Below are 22693 nucleotides of genomic sequence, written 5' to 3' on the forward strand. Positions count from 1 at the left end.
AAAACTTGGATGAGTATTTTCCCAGCTCTTACCTTAGTAAGACAGCTATCATGTAGACTGAGTGGATTACAAATGCCTGGCATGCCTTCTGCGTAAAAGTTCACTCTGTTTTTCATGAGTAAGAAACTATGACAGGAAATTAAAAGAAAAGCTCAAAAAAGATGGTCTTACTATGATTGATAGGGAATGTCAGTATGGCATTACTCATTTTTATTTAGTCACAGCAGTATACACTACTGAGAAGAATGCTGACAATGGGAATAAAAAATGTTTGGGGGATTAAATTTTTCACAGAAGCTTCAGAACAAATATATTGTGAATAAGTCAAATTCTTATCAACTCAAGTGATACAAATGTTTGACATTCGGGCGTGTGTTTTCTATGCATAGTATTCTTTCAAAATACTACTTTCAGCATGTGAATATTCTGCTTGGATGAAAAAGAGAATCTTTGAAAGTGTTTACTAGTAGTCATTTTAACGTATTTATGAGTTTCAAAACAGATAATAAAGCAAACTTTAATTGCTACAATTATTTTTTTAGTAGTAAATACGGGAAAGACTTGTTAAAATACTACATAAAGTCTTTATAAAGGTAAAGAAGGTGCTGGTTTGAAAGACATTTATGAATAGCTGAATCAAACACAAGCAAATGGTAGAAGCCTACTTGTCATTTCAGAAATACACAACCTAAAAAAAAAAGAAGTCAAATGACTAAACCTTTCAAGTAATAAACAAGGAAAGGCCAACCCTGGAAATGTCAATTTGAGGCATGTTTCACTGTAAAGTGGTACGGAAAGCTGATGGCTTTCAGAAATTGACATGCAACAAGTGTGATTAATCATAAAGAAGGATAAAATTATTGTTACTTTTTCCATCAGCAATCCATAGAATGAGGTTAAGCTTTCCTAAAAAGAAAGGAAGTTGATTTTGATATAAAAAAACAAAAGCAGATTTTTTTATATTCATGAAGCTAGTATACAGAAGTAATTTTTCAGGCCCTCATACAAATCTATTTAGAGACAAAAGTCTTTCCACGTGTTGAAAGAGATTCAGTTCAGACCTTTGGTTTATCATGAATGAACAGGTAGGCATATGGAGAAGTGAAAGGAACACAAATGGCAGTTAATTTCACCAAAATTACTGCTGAATGATTGTACTCAACCTACGTTTTAAAATAGCCTACGTATTATCTGTTGCTCACTACAAGATTCTCCATCTTTATCCATGCAGAGTTTTGCTCACATGGATAAGAGATAAATAATACATTTGTAAGATATACCATATACCACAGGTAGTTCTCCACAGGGAAAAGGACAGGACTAGTTCAGAAACAACCCAGCCAGCCTTGGTATACCTCAAGAGCCAGAGGAAAAAGTCATTAGAGACGAGGACTTTTGCTGACCATATTCTCTTTTGGCAGTCTCTTTGCAGCCCCACACCAATGAGATCACAACATTTTATCTGTCTTTCAAGCCTAACCCTAAATCTAGGACCAGGGATGGAGCATATACACTTTATTTCAAATATTACACAGGTCCAAAAGTAATGCTTCCTGTTTATTACCACGTAAACTAAAACAAAGAGCACAATAACATTTGATAGAGCAAATTCTCAGTTATTTTTCAACACAGTCACCACAATTAGCTATGCATTTCTGTCAGCAATGAACAAGAGCCTGCATGCCATGCTTGTAAACGTCTGCACCAGCAGAGGTAACCCACGGTTTCACAGCTGCTGTGATGGAGTGACTGAATGACTCCCACCTCTGACCACCTCACTGTGCTCACATCCACTGTTTGATATCCATAAATATTCAGCAAACATCAGTGAATGTCAGTGGATGCCATTTTTCCACTGAACAAGCACCAAGAGGTCTGGCACAATGTGATCACAATGTGAGATATCCATTTCATGCTACCTTGGCCACCTTTAGATGTAGATAATATCAGTGTGAAAGATTCGTAACTAATTCAGGGAGAAGAAAGAAAGTGAACTGCATATTGTAACAAAGTGCCCTAATGCTCATGGCAAAACTATATGGGCAGTTCAAACAAATGTGAACTCATTTCCTGCAGCCCATGCTGGCCCAAAGAAGCCAGATCTGGTCTGGAAGGTGTACAGTTGTGCTGTTCAACCCATTTAGCCTCAGACATGATGACGTTTTCATACACAGTGGCTAAATTGTGTTTGAGGAGAATAAGCTAAGCTCATCTAGTCCTCTTGCCAATTATTTCTCAGCAAACTAGAAAAGGCAACACATGGCAAAGCAAAAATGACTTAGTTCAGCATTTGCCTACATTTACAACTCAACATACCCTGTGACATTTTATGCATAATCAAATATTTAACTGAATTCTACAGTAATTAATAGCTCATCTGTTTTTCATACACCCACTGTAATCCATTTTTCATATTGTTAATACATCCAAGGCAATAAATACTGTTTCTTTGATACTACTCACCATCAAATTTGTGCAAGAAAGAGAAAATGTATCTAGGGACTCCTTGAATCAAAGATCAACTGATTACTAAGCATTCATCAAAGAGAACTACATAAGGAAACAGTGGGAAGAAATAAAATAATTTCTATAAATTCCTTGTGATAAGTGGAAGAGAGGAAGTTGGGTTCCCAAGAATGTGGTTGACCTTGCCAAGACGAACAGCTCTTGGCAGCTGTATCAGTTTTGTAGATCGTAACTACCTCTGAATTACCAAGAAGGACACAAGAATCTCTGTTTCTTAAAAGATGCATTCTGTTAAAGTACTGAGAGAAACTGTGCATCCCTGACTGGGAATTGCAAAATTAAGCTATACCACCATAGATTTCTAATAGCTATTTTGCTAAATGCACCTTATATATATATTCTATCCTGGCACATATAAAGAATCATACTAAAATCATGTTTTGAACTGATTTCAGTGCCAGCATAACTGTGGAAATAGTTCTTGTGGATGCAATGCCTGTGCAGGACAGCTGTATCACTTTAGCTGAAGAAGAGCCATTTTCTATAAAAAAGTAAATACATCTTGCCGTACAGCTTGACCTTGTTAACTGACAAGTGAAATCACTAGAAACATCACAGAATTAAACATTATCAGAGTCAAATACATTATTTTGAGACTCTTTTATAATCTGCATTAGTTTATGGTGGAAGTATTTTGGCGGTACTGTGTTATAATCAGACCATTCTCCATTTTAAGTTGTGACTCAGACCTGCTGCTTTTTTCTGGCATTTCACTACTTACCTTTCCTTTTATTTTGTGTGGGGTTTTTTTTTTGGTCTTTTTTTTCCCCTAAAATTGAAAAGATGCAGCTACACAAATAAGTTATCAGTACTATTTTGCAGTATAATGAAAGTTGTTCTCTGTTTCCATCACAGTTACGTTCTAACAGTCTTGCTTTTCCTTCCATTTTGTGAGATTTCGGTTGCCAAATTTAGAGAAGAGAAAGAAATCAGTAACATGGTTCAAATGTAGAAGGCAAGCTCAGATATCACCAGATACCTGAGCAGAATTGCACAGAATTTAATGCTGTGCAATGCTCAGTATACTGTGTTGCCAGAGTCTTCTTCCTAACATTATGGTGATAGTAGGCAGTCCCAGAAAGCATGATTACTAAAATTTGAGTATATTAATCTTTACATCTTAAAACCATGAAATCTGGAGAGATGTGCTTCCTTTCCTCTGGCTATCAGGTGGAAAAATCTGTGCCTATATGTATTAGTAATTTCAACATAATTATGTAATTCATAGTTATTATCTGGTATGGATGAAAATTTCTTCCTTAGTCAGGGTCACCTATTGAAGCATAGACATTTTGCTATGGTATTGCTGTCACACTTGCACATTTTCATTAAATCTGCCTTGGGCATCTTTCAGGAATGAACTAACTGTTAACAGATTGCATGTGTCACATCCCTGAACTATCTTATTAACACAGATCTCTTGGTCTCAACATTTTTTGGAGAGTACAGAATTGATTTTCTATCATTTGAAATTATTTATTTCTAGTACAAAAAGTAATTTCAAGGAAATGATTGTATGAAGTACGTTTTTCCTTTGACCGTAATGACAACAATAATGAACACAAAGTAGAATAAATAGAGAGAACAAAAATGCATTAACACTGAAGTCAATATGAAAAAAAGAAAAACAAAACCCACTAATATGAACTTGTTCAAAACATTTCTATATTTTGCAGATGAAGAGGGAGCAGTGGTGAAATGAGAACCACAGTGCAGACAAAGTATTAGGCCAATAACTCACCTGCTGCCAAAATAAAGCCCTATTTGTCTCATTTTACCATTACCCCGGCCACCAAATAATCTTTGAAATGTCATGAAGATGTCAAGTAAATATCCATCCATCATCAATGAAGACAGAAGAACCTGACAATGAAGATAAACTTGTAGGGACTGTGTGTTCTCTACTCTGAAATATTGTGTCTGTCTATGTACTAGTAACTTGCATGATTTAATACACCATTGATAGAAATCTTAAACACTGCTACCATCTACTGGATAATTTATGCTTGGATACAATATCTCACCAGGAAAGAAAGAAAAGGGAAAAGGGGAGCATGTACTGTAATATTATTCACAAATCATTTAGCTCTTGTGTTCACATAATTTATTCTAATTCAGCTATTCTGTTGTTCTAGCTAAACAATCTTAGTGTTTGTAATGCTTTTATTTCTGAATTATTCACAGGAGGAGAAAAGAAAAGGAAAAGTGTAAGAAAAAGTGGCCTGCAATATTACTTTCCTCCGTTTTCATTTTTATTTCCTATAGTACTTCTTGTAACTAGGTCACCATTGTCTGCTGTGTAGACTCTTCCATGTTGAAAGAGGGCAGTATGCCAGTGCTGCATATTAGTGCTTTACTGGCCAAGTTAGTGTTGAATTCACTTTTATGGTGTCTGAGATTCAGGAAAAAAAAAAGAAAGAAAGAAAAATAGAAAAAGAAAAAAGAAATCTCTTGGAAAGTTGTATTAAGTGGCAGCAATAATTGCTCTGTATTAAAATGTTACACATACAGCAGTTGCCATGACAGCTGAAACTTGCAGGATTTTGACAGGAAAAATTCTTACCCTTTAATGTTCCTTAAAACTAATGTCAATCTTCTAACTTCAAACTGAGAGTATTTACCTTAGCAGTGAACATTTCAAACATAAAGGACACTATCATCAAGTATACAGTATGAATTGAAAACTGAGGAAAAATAGAGGATACTTTTCCTAAAAATCTTTCTAACAAAGCTGTGATATTCAGTAGTTTCATTAAATAATTACACAAAAGTAAAAGAACTCTGTGTTAAAGTGTCAGCTTGGGAAACAGTCAGCCAGAAGTGTCTGACAGTGAAATCCACAGGCAAAAAATGATGAAGAATCTAAGCTAAGTTGTTTGGAAGAAGATCTACTGTCCTTCATGTTTCTTCTATCTTCAAATCTGGGATTATGGTCCAATCTACATTTCAGGTTCACATCAGGATGCCCAGAAAGCCAACCATACCCTGGGATCAAAAGAAGCAGCCAGAAGATCAAGGAATCACAAAATCACAGAATCACAGAGTCACTCAGGTTGGAAAAGACCTTCAAGATCATCAAGTCCAACCACAACCTAACCATACTGCCCTAACGACCTTCTGCTAAATCATGTCCCTGAGCACCACATCCAAATGATTTTTAAACACATCCAGGGATGGGGACTCAATCACCTCCCTGGGGAGCCTATTCCAGTGCTTAACAACCCTTTCTATAAAGAAGGTTTTCCTGATTTCCAACCTAAACTTACCCTGGTGCAACTTAAGGCCATTTCCCCTCATCCTGTCACCTGTCACCAGTGAGAAGAGACCAGCCCTGCTCTCACTGTAAGCACCCTTCAGATATTGGAAGAGAGTAATAAATAGCGTTTCCCCTCAGCCTCTTTTTCTCCAGACTGAACAACCCCAGTTCCTTCAGTCTCTCCTCGTAGGGCATATTCTCCAAGCCCTTCAACAGTCTTGTTGCCTGTCTTTGGAACTCAATGTCCTTTCTGTATTGAGGTGCCAAAACTGAACACAGGACTCGAAGTGGGGCCTCACCAATGCCAGATACAGGGGCAGGATGACTTCCCCAGTCCTGCTCACCACATCATTCCTGATACAAGCCAGCATACCACTGCCCTTCTTGGCCACCTGGGCACACTGCTGGCTCATATTCAGCTGACTGTCCATCAGTACACCAAGCTCCCTTTCAGTCCAAGGTCTTACCAGCCACTCTTCCCCAAGCCTGAAGGGTTGCCTGGGGTTGTTGTGACCAAAATGCAGGACCCAACATTTGGCCCTATTCACACTCATACAGTTTACCTTGCCGCATCAATCCAGTCTATCCAGGGCTCTCCTTAGTGCCTTTCTCTCCTCCAGCAGATCAACACTCCCTCCCAACTTGGTGTCCTCTACAAACTTACTGAGGGTGCACTCAATCCCCTCAGCAAGATCGTTAATAAAGACGTTAAATAGAAGCAGCCCCAGTACCAAGCCCTGGGGGACACCAGCTTGTGACCAGCCAACTGGATTTAACTCCACTGACCACAACAATTTGGGCCCGGTCATCCAGCCAGCCTTTCACCCTGCGGAGTGTATGGTTGACCTTTAACTGGTCCATGATGGTTCCCGAGATTATCCATTCCATAACCTTCCCCAGCACCAAGGTGAGACTGATAGGTCTGTAGCTACCAGGATCATCTTTCCAGCCCTTTCTGAAGATGGGCGCCACATTTGCCCATCTCCAAGCCTCCAGGACATCCCCAGTTAGCCAGGACTGATTGTGGCTTGGCATCCACATCCACCAACAGGTGAATGCCCCGTCCCTGGAGATACCCAAGGTCAGGCTGGACCAAGCTATGTGCAACCTGATCTAGCTATAGGTGTCCCTGTTCATTGCAGAGGAATTGGACAAGGTGACCTTTAGGAGTTCCTTCAAACTCATATAATTCTATCATTCTATTATTTATATAAAACACTAGTGAAAATTCACTGACTAGTACTAGCCTAGTTTTAATGCACTATTACTAGTACAGAATTTAAGCCTTTAATTTTAGTTGAAATAGGAATAGGAATAGGAAAATTGTGACATCTTGATTTTCCATATTCTCAGGAAAAAAAGACTAATTTTGAGTTGATAAACAGGTGCATCCAAAGATGCTTAGAAATGTGCATATACATTTTTGAAGTGCTTAAATACATACTTTCTTTTACCTTTGCATCTTTTTGTTTTAGTTAGGAGAGACATTAGTAACCAATTGGGGAAAAAAAAAAAAAAGAAAAAGAAAAAAAAAAGACCAGCTGGACTAAAACCAAAATATTATGACTACCATTACAAATGACTCTGAATTTGCACTGAATTTGTAACATTGATAAACCATCTTGCAGACAAGGGAGCTCTGACCAACCATTTATTTTTTATGTTCATCTTAACAGGATTCCCATATTTTTGTTTCATTAGTCAGTACTGTCATAGGTACTGCATAGGTACTGAAATTGCATGCATGTGTCCTACATTTCCTTTTCTAAAGAACAGCAATCATATTAAGAATGAAATATCAAATAAAAAGACTTCAGCCATTGAATATTTCTGGCCAACTAATGTGAGGAGCAAGTGAATTAAAATAGAGCATGGGAGAAAAGAGGAATAATGCAGGATCACAGGAGGTAGAAGATATACTATAGAAAATATTAAGAATAGCAGTGTCAGAATTGACATATTTCTGCTCCAGCTGGTGTCAAGGGAGGCAAAGTAAGACCAGTGCTAAGCACTTTTGAAAACCCTACCACTGGGGTTCAAATACTCTTTTACCATAGTAACCAGGTCTTTTGTTTCCTCTTTTATCAGTGCTAACATCAAAAGAATAGAAACAAGAAACAAGTAGTATGTAGTTACCACACTAAAAAAAAAAAAAATTGTTATGATTTTATACTCTGTGGCTTATTTTTTAGGGCAGCGTCTGAATCTAAAACTAGAAGTTTCCTGTCCTACATCCACACATCTGCACAACTAAGGGATCCAGCAATTCCTGGGCCACATGGGAACTACTTTTAGTGCAGAACAGAACAAGATACTAGAAAGGAATCCATAGAACTTTAGAAGAGATTGTTCCACTGAATCTGTTGCTCCACTTCTGGCTCTTCTCAGATTAATTCCAGGGGTTACTACCATGCACACATGCTAACTAGCCATCATTTCTCAGCTGAGCTGGTCAGAATATTTTTTATTTTTTAAGTGGGGAGGGGGGAAAGAGCTTTTAGAAATCAGCTCAGCATATAAATGATGCTATTTTATTTAAACCAAAATCTCAGCACTTTGTTTCCTTAAATAAATCTCTCTCTGGCATAATTTGAGTATATCTGAAAACCACCACATCATTTGGCACAACGTGGTACACTGAGCAGCTTTTGTTAAGAGAGGATCAGGACTGGAACTAAGAAGGATATCACAAGCCATGCTGAGGTGCACTAAAAGAGTTACCTGGGGAGGATTTCACAGTGGTTTCTTGCACTGTGTCTCATCCAACCCATTGCTACTAGCTCCTCACTTTCAGGAGCACTGAAGCCATGAAGAAAAAAAATATATGTGTGCATCTAAGCCTTTCTCACTCCACTTAGAGTTATTTTGCCTCAACTTCACTTAAGAATTAGAATTTTCCACTTCCTGGAGGATGTTTTCTAATTATAACCACCATAATATAGAAAAGTGAAAGTGTTTTTGTAACTAGGTTGTCAATACAAGCATTTAATACTTTTTCCTTGTGCATTCATCACAGCCCATTTGAATGCAGTCCTATCTAAGTCATTTCTGAAGTTATCTTTAGCAAAAGTTTGAAAGTTGTAACACAAATCCCATTTCTACAGGAAAAAAAAAATATATATATATCCCTGTGCATTTTTATTATCTTAGTATGGAAAGAGGAAAAAATCAGTAACAATGTAAGTTCTATCAATTTATTTAAAATAACTCACATGTGGAAAGAGTACTGCAGAGATTCAGGCAGCAGACCATAACTTGTCTATGCCTGAAGAGCAAAATGAAAAGCAACTGCCAGGGAAAAAATTCCAACACTATTAGAGTTGCAGCACCACCTGTTGCCAGTATGCGGTTGCACAGAAAAGAAACTCGAGCCCTTACTCACACAAAATTAAAATTACATTATTTTTTTCTCCAAATTGCATGCTGGCCAGCATGCCAAGTTTGCCATAATTTTCCTCTTCTCCAGAAAATCTTATTCATCTATTTTACAAAAGCAAGAGGCCAAAATAAAATAAAATAAAATTTTAATATTAATTAATTATATTAAATTGCATTAATATTTATTAAAATATTTTATAATATTCAATATAGATTGAAAAAATCCTTATGGATGCATTGTAATTTATTTAAATAAAATATTCTTTATTTAGTTTTATCCAACTCCTGAATCTTGCTTTATACCACAGTTAATAAGAGCCTTACAGAATATCCTAAGACTTTTTAAGAACAGAGAGAAGGTTGAAAACATTAGGCATAGGCCAACAAAATACCTCCCACAGATGATTCAGTGTAGCCATTAGAAAGCGCAGTAAATAAGAGAAGAATTGGGATTCAAAATATGGATTCAAAATGCATTAAAGGGATTTGTGCCATACAGGCTGAGACTCATAAAAGCATTTTAACCTTTGCAACTTCATGGAACTAATGTACATACACACACCACAGAAACTGATGAGAGATGGAGCTGTTTCTAGCTGATAGCAATTCTATCCCTCTTGGAAAATAAGTTATGCACACCAGCACACATATATCAAGATATTTCATTTTTTTCTCCACAGAGTAAATCTCCCCAGCCTCAGACATCTGAGAAGACTGACACATGGTGAGGAAGAAAATGCAATAGAAATGCCCATTGCTGCTTGCTATTCTTGAGAGGGTATTTGACGTTCCATGGTCTTCTGACTACAGGAGATTTTCACTCCACTGGCAGCACAGTTTTTATTAGAAAGAATTTTCTGTCTTTCTCAAGAATCATTAAAAAATGAAAAGATGAGCTTCTTAAATGCAGCTGAACAGGCTGTCTGCCTGTGATAATTAATAAGCAGTAAGCAGTTCCTCGTCACTACAGGAAATGAAAAGCAGCTTATATTAATCCAACTCAGTAAGTGCACATCTTGAGAGAAACAAAACAAAACAAAACAAAAAAAGATGTGTAATCTGTAGGGGGAAAAGATGTACTCATTTTTACTAGCAAATCATCTTCCATTCTATTTTTTCTAACTCTAATATAGTCTTATTCAAATTCATTTCTGAACATTTTCATCAGTATCTACATGCTTTTTGTTCCAGCCTCTGGACTTCACCCTAAATATCTAGTTTTGAATGTGTGCTTTTCTTACTTCTATCATTACCCATCAACAACTTCCATGCTGTAGATTTGGTGTTATTTTTCTTCTACAAATGTGACAGAGATGTCTTTTCAATCAGATCCTGAAGGACGACACGTTTTATAAGTCACTGCAGAAGATACTTTATTTCAAAAGTTGTTTTCCAAATAATGTTTGCTCATTATAAATCATTGCTGTTGTTTTTTAAAACGTCTGAAATACAAACTACCAGTTCAAAGATCAAATATTCCACTATGTTTTAAAACATAGTGTTTTCAGTAATAAGAAGAAAAGCACAATAGGAGTAATAGGTAGGGACACTAAAATGTGTTTCTTTTCAGATTCTTTCTTTAGTAAAAGAAGATTTATATTAAGTTAAAAAAAAAATTAAAAAAAAAATTAAAAAGTCCATACATATAATACTACAGTAGAGTTAGGAGAAAAAGCAAGAAATCTGTGATGTGATGGGTAACTAAATGACCTGGAAGTGTGCACAAGCACTAGAGTGATAGTTTGCTGAATGAACTTAACAAATCTGTAAGGCCAAGAACCAAAGAAAGAATTGCAGAAACACCCGATTACATCCATTGTGTGTATAATGAAAGTTGAGATGGAAGTGTCAATAAACACTGGCTGATCCTTATTGGCAAAAAAACATATAAAAAGGAAGGCTCAGAAAAGACCCTTACCGCTTTGGGAAGTGAATCTTGGGTTAAAAATGAAAGTTTCAATGAAAGCAGTATCTTCTGCTCAGCGTGGGTCAAAATAAGCAAATTAAACAAAAAATATATTACCATGCCACCATATACATTTGTGGTCCCATTTGAACGCTCTGGGCAGTTCTGTTCCCCTCTTTCCAATAAGAGCATTTTAACACTGAAAGCGTTCTAAAGACTGGAATGGTGATCAAAAATATGGAGTAACTTCCGAATGATGAATTCTGGAGTAGGTTAAGAAACTTCAGATAGGAAGGGATATCTTAGGATAAGACATTATTACAGACCTATTAAAAAGTCAAGGTGGCCTAGGAACCAGCTGCTTACTGTCTTTTCTGATACAAGGAATGGCAGGCAGAAAAGAAAAATGTAGGACACTTCAAAACCATACAAGGAGGTTGTTAGCTGTGGTATGTAATTGCTTCAGGGTACATTTGGATCCGAGAGACAGGACGTCTCAGGAGCAGCGGCAAGCAAACTACACACTCAGAGGAGCACAGAGAGTTATGAGTTTTATTCAGCATACACACACTCACACACACAGGCATCCTCTTTGCATAATCCCAGTAAGCAGCAAGGAGAAAGTCCATAAGCAAGCACGCAATTACTTTCTGACCCTGGAGAGACAATGAAGCAGTGAAAAGGAGAGGGAGATGGAACATGCTGGCAGCAGATTTCATAGGAAATATCATCAAGGCTCAAAAGTGCACTTTTCCTCTTTCTCCACCACAGCTTCTCTCCTGTTTTATTTCTCCCTAGGGTCTTCAGGGCTTTTTCACTTTCATGCTGTATCTGCATAGCGAACATACAATACAGAGCCCAAGTGAAATGTCTGATTGCAAAACAAGTTCTTGCAAAACAAAATAAACTACAAAGGTCAGCTCTCTCTACAAGACAAGATACAAGATATAAAACAAGATTTGTGTCTACAGCTGCAAATATCACTTCCCTTAAAGCTGGCAGAATTCTTTGTTCCATCCCAGGATCACTCTTCAATCAGGAGCCTTTAGGTCCCCAACCCAATAATAAAAGAGGAGGAGGAAACTTTGGGTGCTAAAATTTGTACAGGATTGCCATGGTTTTATGATTTTTGGTTATCCGTATTCCACACCATGACATCACATGGTGCTCTGGGAGTTAAGGAGTTAATGCTCCAGTTCCAGGCACCTGTCCAGAAGAGAAGAAGAACTACACACCCCAGAGGACTTTGTGTTCAGAGAGGAGATATAACCCCTGGCAAGGTCACCTGATGTCCCTTTTTTCCTTCAGCTCTCCTCCCTGCTGCTCACCCCAACTGTGCATCTCACCTCAGCGTATGATGAGGCCTTCAGTTTCTCAGACACTCCTCCTCTCATTGTATTTAATTTATTTTTTGACAATTTTTTTACTTCAGTGTGTGAGGAGCTGCTTTCTGATTGTTCAGTATGCGTGTACACGTGTATATACACATATGTGTATATGTGTGTTATATACACACAAAGATTTCACTGTATCACAGCAAACATTTGCTGAAGTAACTTCGGTTCTTTTATTTTTAAGTGCAGATATAAGGGCAGCCTAAGTTTTCTTAATGAGGGTACCAGCAGGTGTTCATTAAACATTAATGTAAAACTCTTTGTGTTACAGATACAGCAAGTGCAATTCCTATACATATAAAGCATTCCTAGAAATGTTTTCTAGGACCACTCCACCTAAATAATATTACTACCAGCTGGTTGAGCATCTATTAGTGTTTTGTTGAAAATCCTACAAGCACTGCCAAACATATTGATAGCAAGAAACTTGAATCTTCAAGATTCAAGTGAGCTGTGATGACCAGCTAGAGAATGAATACGGTTTTTTGCAGCAGCTTCAAGCGATTGTGTATACAAAGTAGTGAGCACATAAACAAAATTGTGATTACGAGACACACCTGCAGTTCACCATACTTATCTGTGTTTCCTGAAGTGGTAGCTCTGCAGCTACTAGACTGCTGGACTGAGAATGGTGTACAAAAAGTTTCTTCACCAGGCCTTTCTCTCAACTATCACTCCACTGTATTTGGTTCCACTTTCCTGAAATAAACGGTTAGTTTTCAGCATACAAATAACTACATACTACGGTTTTTTTGTAAAATCATTCCAGGTACAAATGTCATTTTTGAGAGTTCAGACAGTCTTGATTAGTTTCATGGTGTGCTCAGTTTGTTCTGAGCACCATTTTGAACCTCCTGGGAAAAAAAAAAAAAAAAAGAAAATTGATCTTGAGATGTTTGGTTCCACAACTCAACGCTTTGAGATGTCATTAAAAATGCACATTTTACTGCCTGCTGTGACAAAGTCAAATCCAGAATAGCTGCAATTTCTTCATATTCCTGAGCCCAACTGCTGGAGGGTCCCTCTTTGTCCACACCTAAAGTTCTACTGGTCACAAATGGACTTCCTCCTGCTCAGCCCAGCAGGACAGTACGTCAAGGCCCTTTGTGCTACCACATTTGTGTGAGTGTCTGTGCCCACATGACCATCATGTACACAGGCGTCTGTGGTGCCCATATGTGCCCCACAGCCTGCACTGCTGGGAACATACCTGCAGCTCACTCTTGCTGGTGCTGAAGTCAGGGAGCAGTGGTACAATCAAACAATTTCCTCTACATTCATGCCTCTGATTCTTGTGTGTTACCTATTTTTTAAAGGATGGGTTGTGAAACACTTTAACAGGTTGCTCAGAGATGTGGTGGACATCCTAACCCTGAAGACATTCGAGGTAAGGCTGGAAAGGGCACTGAGCACCTGATGTAGATGTAGGCATCCCTGTTGATTTCAAGGGGGTTGGACTAGATGGCCCTTAAATGTCTCTTCCAACTCAAGTCATTTTATGGTTCTATGAAATGCAGTGTGGTAATGCAGACTTTGCATTTGCAGACTTTGCAGACTAGTGATCTTTCTGCCTTTTGCCACCATAAAGGATTTGATGCTAATAATAATTATTAAGCATTAATCGTTACTTAAATTGTAGATAGAACGTGATTGTTTCTCTTTATTCTACATGTTCTTCAGGCACATATTACTACTTACGCTCCCTAGGAAAAAAAAAAAAAAAGCTGTAAACTGTGGAAACAGTGGTAGATCTCGTGGAAGTGTGATAAGTGAGGCAAAGCTGCAGCAGTAACAGAGAGTATCTCAGCTTGCTGCCTGGAGCATATGGTGAAACTACTGCACCCCAGGAAATCATAATTCTCTTTGTAACAATGGGATTATTCATTAGTTTGTCAGATCATTACCCTAATTAAACTGGGATCATAACCTGCAGAGAAAGTACATGCCAGAATAGCTAACTCCAATAATTTCAACAGCAGATAACTGGCCGACATGGAGACCTCGTCATTGAGCTATGGAACAAAAGATGACATGAAAATAAAGCTTCTTTCATCATAAATGTATAGAACACAATACATAGAGAAAGAAAATATTTTTTTTTTAAATTACTGATGCATGTATGCTGGTGATACACTTGTAATATTGATGACTTAAAGTCAGTTTAAAACTGAATAGTTCAAAACCCCCATGAATTATTTTTAAGGCATCTAAATGAAGACACATTTGCTATCTAGAAGCTGTTTTATTTTTTTTTTTTTAAGTTTCATTGTGTATTTGGACTCGTTGCATTTAAAAAAAAAAAAAATCCTAATTATCTATCATTGTATTCATTCCACTGGGATTCTGAAATAAGTTGTGGTTAAAACAATATCAAGCTGAACCATTCTTTCCCTAAATACACAGAGAAAAAAAGCTGCTGAGAAGAATTAGTGTTTGTGCATTTTTGCATTTTGTTTTCAAAATACCTTTTCACTCTGAAGTTTGCTTTCTGTGATTTAATTCCAGGAAAGAACCATCTCCCATAGCTCTCTCTTTATACACGCAGAAAGTAACATTTTAATCGAAAGTTTTTATGGGGTCATGTGGTTGCATCACATACCAAACAATATTATGGTGAGGTTTCATGAAGAACCTGTATTTTGTCTTAATGTCACTATGAAATGATGATTACTTCACACTTTTTCCTCACTTAGGTTCCACATCAATCTCTGATCAAGGTAGTCTAATAAACATACCAACATTAGATTGCTAATACCTATCAGAACTGCCAGTACTTGGCTTTAAATCCTTCTACTACCTTTGATACACATTTGTATATTCTGTATTTCCCATATTCAATGGCAAAATTCCATTTAAGATTTAAAATATTAAATAAATAAGTAGATAGTACCAGAAATGTTTACCATTCCTGTGCCAATATACACATTTAAGCTCTGGTTACTACAGTTTCTACTGTGCACACTTGTTCTATGTGAACGATACAGACTTCCTTGAGGTGTATCACAGAATTTTAAAAGAAGCATCTTAAAGAAGCACAACGCCAAAAAAAAATCTTGTGCTTCAACCCTTTTGACCCTCTGAATTTTATTTTGCTGGCAGATAATCCTTGGGAACTAAACATACTATTTGAAATGTATAAAGCCAAGGTCTAAGCAATGTCTTTAGCAGTCATCTCCTGTACGCTTGGAAGAAGTAAGTAAAAGAGAAATTCTAGAACATGAAGAGGAATACATTCTGTCCCTAACCTACTTTTTCTATGCGTATGTAATACACCTGAACACAATATCAGCCTGTTTGCAAGCAGCAGAATAGGAGCTGTGTCATTTCAGGAAATGCTCAGACGATGCATCTTGGTCCACTTTGTCTGGCCTCTGTCACAGGCACATTTCTGTGCCACCTTCCGTACTACAGCTGCCTCATCACTCCCTGCCTCAGATGTGCAGTGGTCTGTGTGGGACCTCCTGCCACGCAGTCAGGAAGTACATCAGGTAAAGCTGCAACAGCCTGCACTTCCCTCCCTGTGGTGTATGAAGTGAGAACTGAGACCCAGACAAGAAGCCTCCAGGAGCTCTTCCTTAAAGTCACAGCTGACTTTTGAGTCCCCAGTCAGTAGCCTCGTAAGTATAAAAGTATAATGAAGGGATATGTTGAAAAAAAGATTTTCTGTTGAAGACTGGTGATGTTAAAAAATGCAGTCTTAATCCTCATTAGAGCACAAGTTACAAACAGTGCAGGAATTACTACCTGAATAGTCACAGAATCATAGAGCCATGGTATCATTAAGTTTGGAGAAGACTTCTAAGATCAAGTCCAACCATTAACACATCCTTAGCATGCTCATTAACCATGTCCCTCAGTGCCACATCCACACAGTGACTCCACCACCTTCCTGCACAGCCTTGTCATGGTTTTATGATTTTTGGTTATCGGCATTCCACATCATAACATCATGCAGTGCACTGGGAGTTAAAGAGTTAATGCTCCAGTTCCAGGAACCTGTCGGGAAAAGAAGAGCTATATACCCCAAAGGATATATAGTTCAAAGAGGGAATATAGGCGTTCATAGATCACCTTTTCTTTTCTGCTCTCCTCCCTGCTGCTCAACCCAACTGCAGGTCTCACCTCAGCATTATGGTGAGGCCTTTCCACCTTTCCGACATTCTCTTGTTGTATTTGATTTATTTGTTTCAATTCTAATTATATTGTAATATAGAGTCATACTGTAATATAGTATCTTGCATTCCAATACCATATTTAGTAAATTAGTTTGTTTCTCCTCGGATCGTTGCCATTGTTTTTAATTATTCAGAGTCCCCTGTTTCCCTTTTCTGGAGGCACAGATCCATGGATCCCTCTGCAATGATAGTCACCGAACTGGGCTGAACCAACCCATAAACTGCTAGCAAGCCAATTCCTAATGAAAACTACTGGTGATTAGCACTAGAAACATAGATCATCTTCTTCAGCTAACCTGGCTTAGAGAATATTTTGTCACCACAAAAGGGTAATTTAAATAATCTTCAAACTACTGTCCCTTCATTACAACGGTAGATACCTTCAGCTTTTATTTTCACTGTTACACACCTTGAGCTGCTTATAACGCAATGCATTTCAAGAAACATTTTCTGTTATTACTCTTTGTGTGCTTGGAACAGGTTTTTCAGAGGAAATTAATTTAGAGCATCACTTTAGCTTCTGTTGTCCTGTTTTCCATTGGGAATGCATGGCTTTTTTCTGTTGAATGATGTGGAACACAGCTACTTCCACTCTTCTTTCAGAGGCAGAGACCATTTGCAAAATATTGAATGTAGAGATTTTCTAGACATATTACCTATCTTCAGCAGAAAATCTACTATGCCAACCTGCTATATGTAACATTATTTTTTTTTCTTCCTGCAGGTTATTAGTAATAGGTTTGTTTCTAATATTCAGAAATTAAACAAAAATATAAATCAAATATGTCATTTTAAAAGAAAAAATAATAGTCAATTCATAGGATAAATCATGTTTCTTGGATACAAAAGTAAGGACAAGCATTTCTTAGAATACAGCGATCCTTGCAAGTCGAGTCTAGCTGTATCTCATTTTACAGATTGCAGCATGGTACACCTTCAGTATTTCTCTAGCATAGGACTTTGAGTTGTAATGCAATGCACTTCTGAACCCTGCAACTGCTCGAGTATCCTCCTGGGTACTCATTAAAATAAAATAACTGTCTGAAACAATACAGTGCTCTTCCTCAGGTTTTCAGTTTCAGCCTTTTGCTTGACCTCCACATAATTGTGAGAGGACATGTTTATTACAGAGAAGGGAAGAGTGATTCCTTGGCAGACTTCAGCCTCTCTTCCCTTTGATGTCACCCCAGTAGAGAGAGATGCATCTAAGCATTCAACTACTTCTTATTCCCAGGAGGAAATCTGCTGTTTTGCTCTCAAAGACTTCTTGCAGTATTTCCCTACAGTGACTGATAACAGGTATTGTGTGTCTAACACTGTGCATCGTCTCCTGAAGCTAGCAAAGCCTTTTCCAAGCCTTCAGATGATCCTGGAACTGGTATTTCTTGTCAGCTCCTGCCACAACCAACCAGGAACACCATCAAGTAGCTCTCTATAAAGGAGTAGATTTACATTACAGACAGTCTTCAATGGTAACAGCAATGTAATGGATTCATGACCTGAATCTGACCATTATGCAGATTAGATCAGATTGTCCTAGCATTCCTGAAGTGCATTAAGCAAAGCTCATCTACTTTTTAATTTGGGGAAAGGAAGGAGATTGTCAGAGAGAAGAGGGATTAGGGAAAAAACAACAACAACAACAGTAAATGATTAGTAACTTTAAATATATTTATTTTCACTCTCAACATACACCTGAAACATATCAACATTAGTTAGTAATAAAAGATGCTGCCTGTAAGACATGGCAGGACACTGATTTCCTTTTAATTTTACAAAAACTTATAACTTATGCTGGTTTTGGTGGGCCACTCAGAACCCAGCTAGTCATTAGTCATAGTACCAGCATTAATAGGCCCTCTGGACAGAGCATCTTACCTTGAGGTTTCGCCAGATGTCAGGATTTGCCAGAGGAACAAGGCTAGCGAAGACTTAGCAGTACCATCAGAACCAATCACATTGGTCCCAGCAAAGCACAGAACCACACACTGAGCTTCAGTTCCACTAAGCCAGCATTCCATAGATGGGACGCTTTCAATCAGAACAGAGACTGAAAGCTTGGCATGAGTTCAACAGTGAATGTTCCTCACTCATGAGGTTTTGCTCATGTATAATTATTAATATACCTTAAAAATTTTCAGTACATTAGTCCTTGAACTTGAAGACATGAGACTAAATTCTTTAAAGCCATGTGTTCTCTTTGGTATAAGCAATGTTTACACTGTGACATAATAACCTAGTTCACCTGGTTAGCAGGATTTTACCAGGTTGAGCAGCGTATCTCTAGTATGAGTTAAAGATGCTTAAAAGTTGGAAGCAGGTAACAAGTCCCCCAGCTACTTCCCTCCCTTCCCTACCTCACACAAAATGTCTGAAAGGACTGCATTTTTACTTGTTTATTATTTTTATTTTTATTAGTTCAGCCAGAAACAAAAATTGGAAATACTGGTAAGTTGGCTAAACATGTTGGTGGACAGTTAGACAGCTTATGCCCCTGACACTTCCAATCAGCAATGTGTTCCTCCATTACGACTTGGAATGAAATTTGATTTGTCTTCTCTGTCAGTAACACCTTGATATAAATCCCACTGACATCAGCAAGATACCCAGTAACATCTTAACAGGCTGGGTCAAAATCTAGAGACCAAAAAGTCTAACATGGTTTACTGGGGCATTTATAACACAGTTAGGTATAAACTGCAATTTCACAATCATTGTATCATTACATTTAACTTTAAAAAGCTCCTAAAAATTGTGGAAACAATCTAGAAACCACTTGTCTGCCTTTCTAGGTGCCTAACAATTTTTTAAAAATTCAGCTACAATAGTTCAACTAAACTCAGGTTTTATGATAACATTTGTGAACCTGATTCTAAAAATCTTTTGCAATCAATTGTCTAACTAACCTCAGTAGGATTAACAGTCTCCCTCCACGAGGCAGCATGGTGACTCTCCTCTTCTAATGGATTTTGGCCAGCCGAACAATCCAGATCCCTCAGTAGTGTGCAAGATGTGTGGACTGTAAGATAGCTCTAATTCACTTCATTCTAGATGTACAAAGATTTTTTAGTTGCAAAAATCAATGTCCTAAATAGGTAAAATAATTCCAATTTGAATCCACAATACAGGTAACAATTTACACTTGCCTGAGGGATGTCAGTGCCGAGTACGTGATGGTTTTCAGTCTTTGCTTTCTCTCTGATTTTGATATGTTAGTTGTAATCACCAAATTTTATGATTCTCAGCAACAGAAAGCTTAGCAGTCTTATTTTTGGACAATTATAAGGTACAAAAAATACAGTGCAGTGAACTACAGTTTTTGAAAACTTCAGATGTATTTCCATTTTAGTAAGTGATGCAGGTTCTCAATATTGCCATGAAAAAAATAATCATTAAAATAGAAAAAAAAGCACTTTTTTCATATTTTACCATTGCACTTCACTATCTATTCTCTACTAAGCGTCCCCTTAACTTCATAAGGTTTCATTAAAAGCAAAAATTGCTGTCAATGGCAATGGCAACTCTGGTAGTCAAGTCTAGTAACAAGTCTATTAAACTGACCTAAGCATGCTTAAACTTACTAAATTACATCTATTCATGGCAGTTCTTTGCAAATACAAATTCATTCCTTACAAATAAACAAACACCTAAATTATGTAATTCAGATGAGTAATAAAAAAGTCTACCTTTACTAGGTATTTATATACACTTTTGTCCTAAGAGAAGCAGCAGTTTCCTCTGTTGTGCCAGAAGCAGATCTTCAGATGTAATCTCAAGGTCTAATGTCAGTTCATGACAATTCTCCATTTCAGAGATTATTAAAAGAAACCAACTTTTCTTTAAGGATTTCCTGCTATAGCCATTTTGCAGAACAGATGTTCTAAACCTATCTGAAAGACATCTGTTACACCCATTTACTATAGTTTATCTCAAGTTTATCCAGAGGAAAGAAATAGATTCTACAAATCACTGACATTTGCTACACTAAAGAACGATATTCACAAATGAATTACATAACAGTACTAGTCAGCATGACCACTTATCCAAGTAAATTTTTTCATCTCCCTTACTTGCATTCGTTTTTCTACAGGGCTCTTCAGATTCAGTTATTACTTCACATTTAAGTGACAAAAGGCTTTTAAAGCAACAAAGCATTGAATATGCTTTGAATATGAGAACCAAATTGTTGCAGTAGGAGTTTTACTGGTTGGATAGAAGTCTTGGAAAAAAAAAAATCTGAGGATTCTAAAAAAAATGGTTACTTCCAAAAAGGAAAGAATGGTCTTGATTCTTGCCTCCAAAAAGATTAATGTCATTTTTTAGTTAATGTGATAAATACTGTGGTGGGAAGAGGAACCCTAGTGTCTAATAGAAAACATAATCAAAAAACAGCATGATTTACAGAAATGCACATTTATCTGAGAGATAGCCTGAGGCAAGTGCAGAAATGAAATGATGGAAGAGCAGTTCCACTGCGTCACTTCTCCAGTTGTTTGTGATGATTGTAGTAACAAAGATCATTAGGGAAAAAAAAAGAAAAAAAAAGGACCACAGTTCTATGAGTAGACAGCATAGTATTTTGTACTCAAAACTAAACTATCTCAAAAAGAATTAAAAAACCCACTACTCATCTTTGTATGAAGCACTGGAACAGGCTGCCCAGAGATGTGGTGGATATCCCATTCCTGGAGATATTCAAGGCCAGGCTGGACCAGGCTCTGAACAACCTGATCTACCTGTAGGTTTCCCTATTCATTGCAGGAGAGTTGGACTAGGTGACCTTTAAGAGTCCCTTTCAGCTCAAATGATTCTATGATAAGGGTTTAGCAGAGAAAAACTATTCCATATACTCAGATTATAACATTCGTATAAAATTTATACACCAATTACTTGAGTATTAACAGCTAACGTCTGTATTAACAGTTTTGCACAGATGCAGACCTCTTCCTGAGGTCATACAAACCAGCCTTCTCCATAAAGCATTATATTTCTGCTTCCCTGAGAGCAGAGTTGGTGAAGTCAACTACATCAGGAAACCTGTCTATTGTTTAGCTGTAGCAGCAGTGAAGGCTTCAAATAAAGGACGGCTGGGCACTTAGGCAACAAGAAATTAGACTTCTTCAAAACCACAGCAGCGTACTCCCTAAGCAATTCTCTTTGTGGTTATTTTATTAATTTATTTCATCCTGGCTGGACAAAACAGTACTTACACTAAGTAATGCAACTATCATTCTGTGAACAGTATGCAGCTTGTTGAAAGATTTTATTATGATGAAAAAAATCGACTCATCCTTTCACATCAAGGGAATAAATCACGAAGGTGTTGTGCTGAGAGGAGTAGAAAATAAAATCAGTTCAACATTAATTTTCAAAGTTTCCATGCCAACACAAATCAAACGCAGTTTGCACCCAGAATTCACAGCAAAAGCTGACAGTTAATCTTCAGAGATGATGTGTATCAGAAGCTCTGTTAAAGACAGGCCTACAGACCTCTTCTTACACAACTCAGTTTTGATGTTTTAACACATGGGAATCCCCACTTGTCAGAGAACAGGAAATACAGCCGAATAACACATGAAGAAGGAAATTCTTTCTGTTGAATAAATGCAGCGTACAGAAAAGAGACATGGCAATGACTTTTCTGTTCTTTTTAAATAGATGATACTAAAACTCACTTGAATTATGTGTGTGGTGTTGATTAATGTAACCACCTAACGAATGGAATAGAATTCACTTATTCTGCTCCTTCAATTCTAAGAGGCTAGTGTCATGTCATAACAGCAGATATTTCTGCAGTTTTATTTTTTAAGTTTGTGGAGAAAAAAAGCAACAAATTGAGGACACTAAAAAAATATATTTTGCCATAGAAGGCTATGTAAATACAAAAAAATATGTATATAAATTTAAAGATTCTTTCCTAGTGTCATCTTGTAACTAATACCTCTTGTGATGACTTAGCTAGGAAAGGACTGCATGTGCAAAGGAACTCATGACATCTGGCCTCCAGTTTATGTTTGCATAAAAATGGTAATTTTTTAGAAACAAATGCAATTACTTC

Source organism: Phasianus colchicus, chromosome Z (genome assembly GCF_987193195.1).
Source record: "Phasianus colchicus chromosome Z, bPhaCol1.hap1.1, whole genome shotgun sequence".
Lineage (NCBI taxonomy): Eukaryota > Metazoa > Chordata > Aves > Galliformes > Phasianidae > Phasianus > Phasianus colchicus.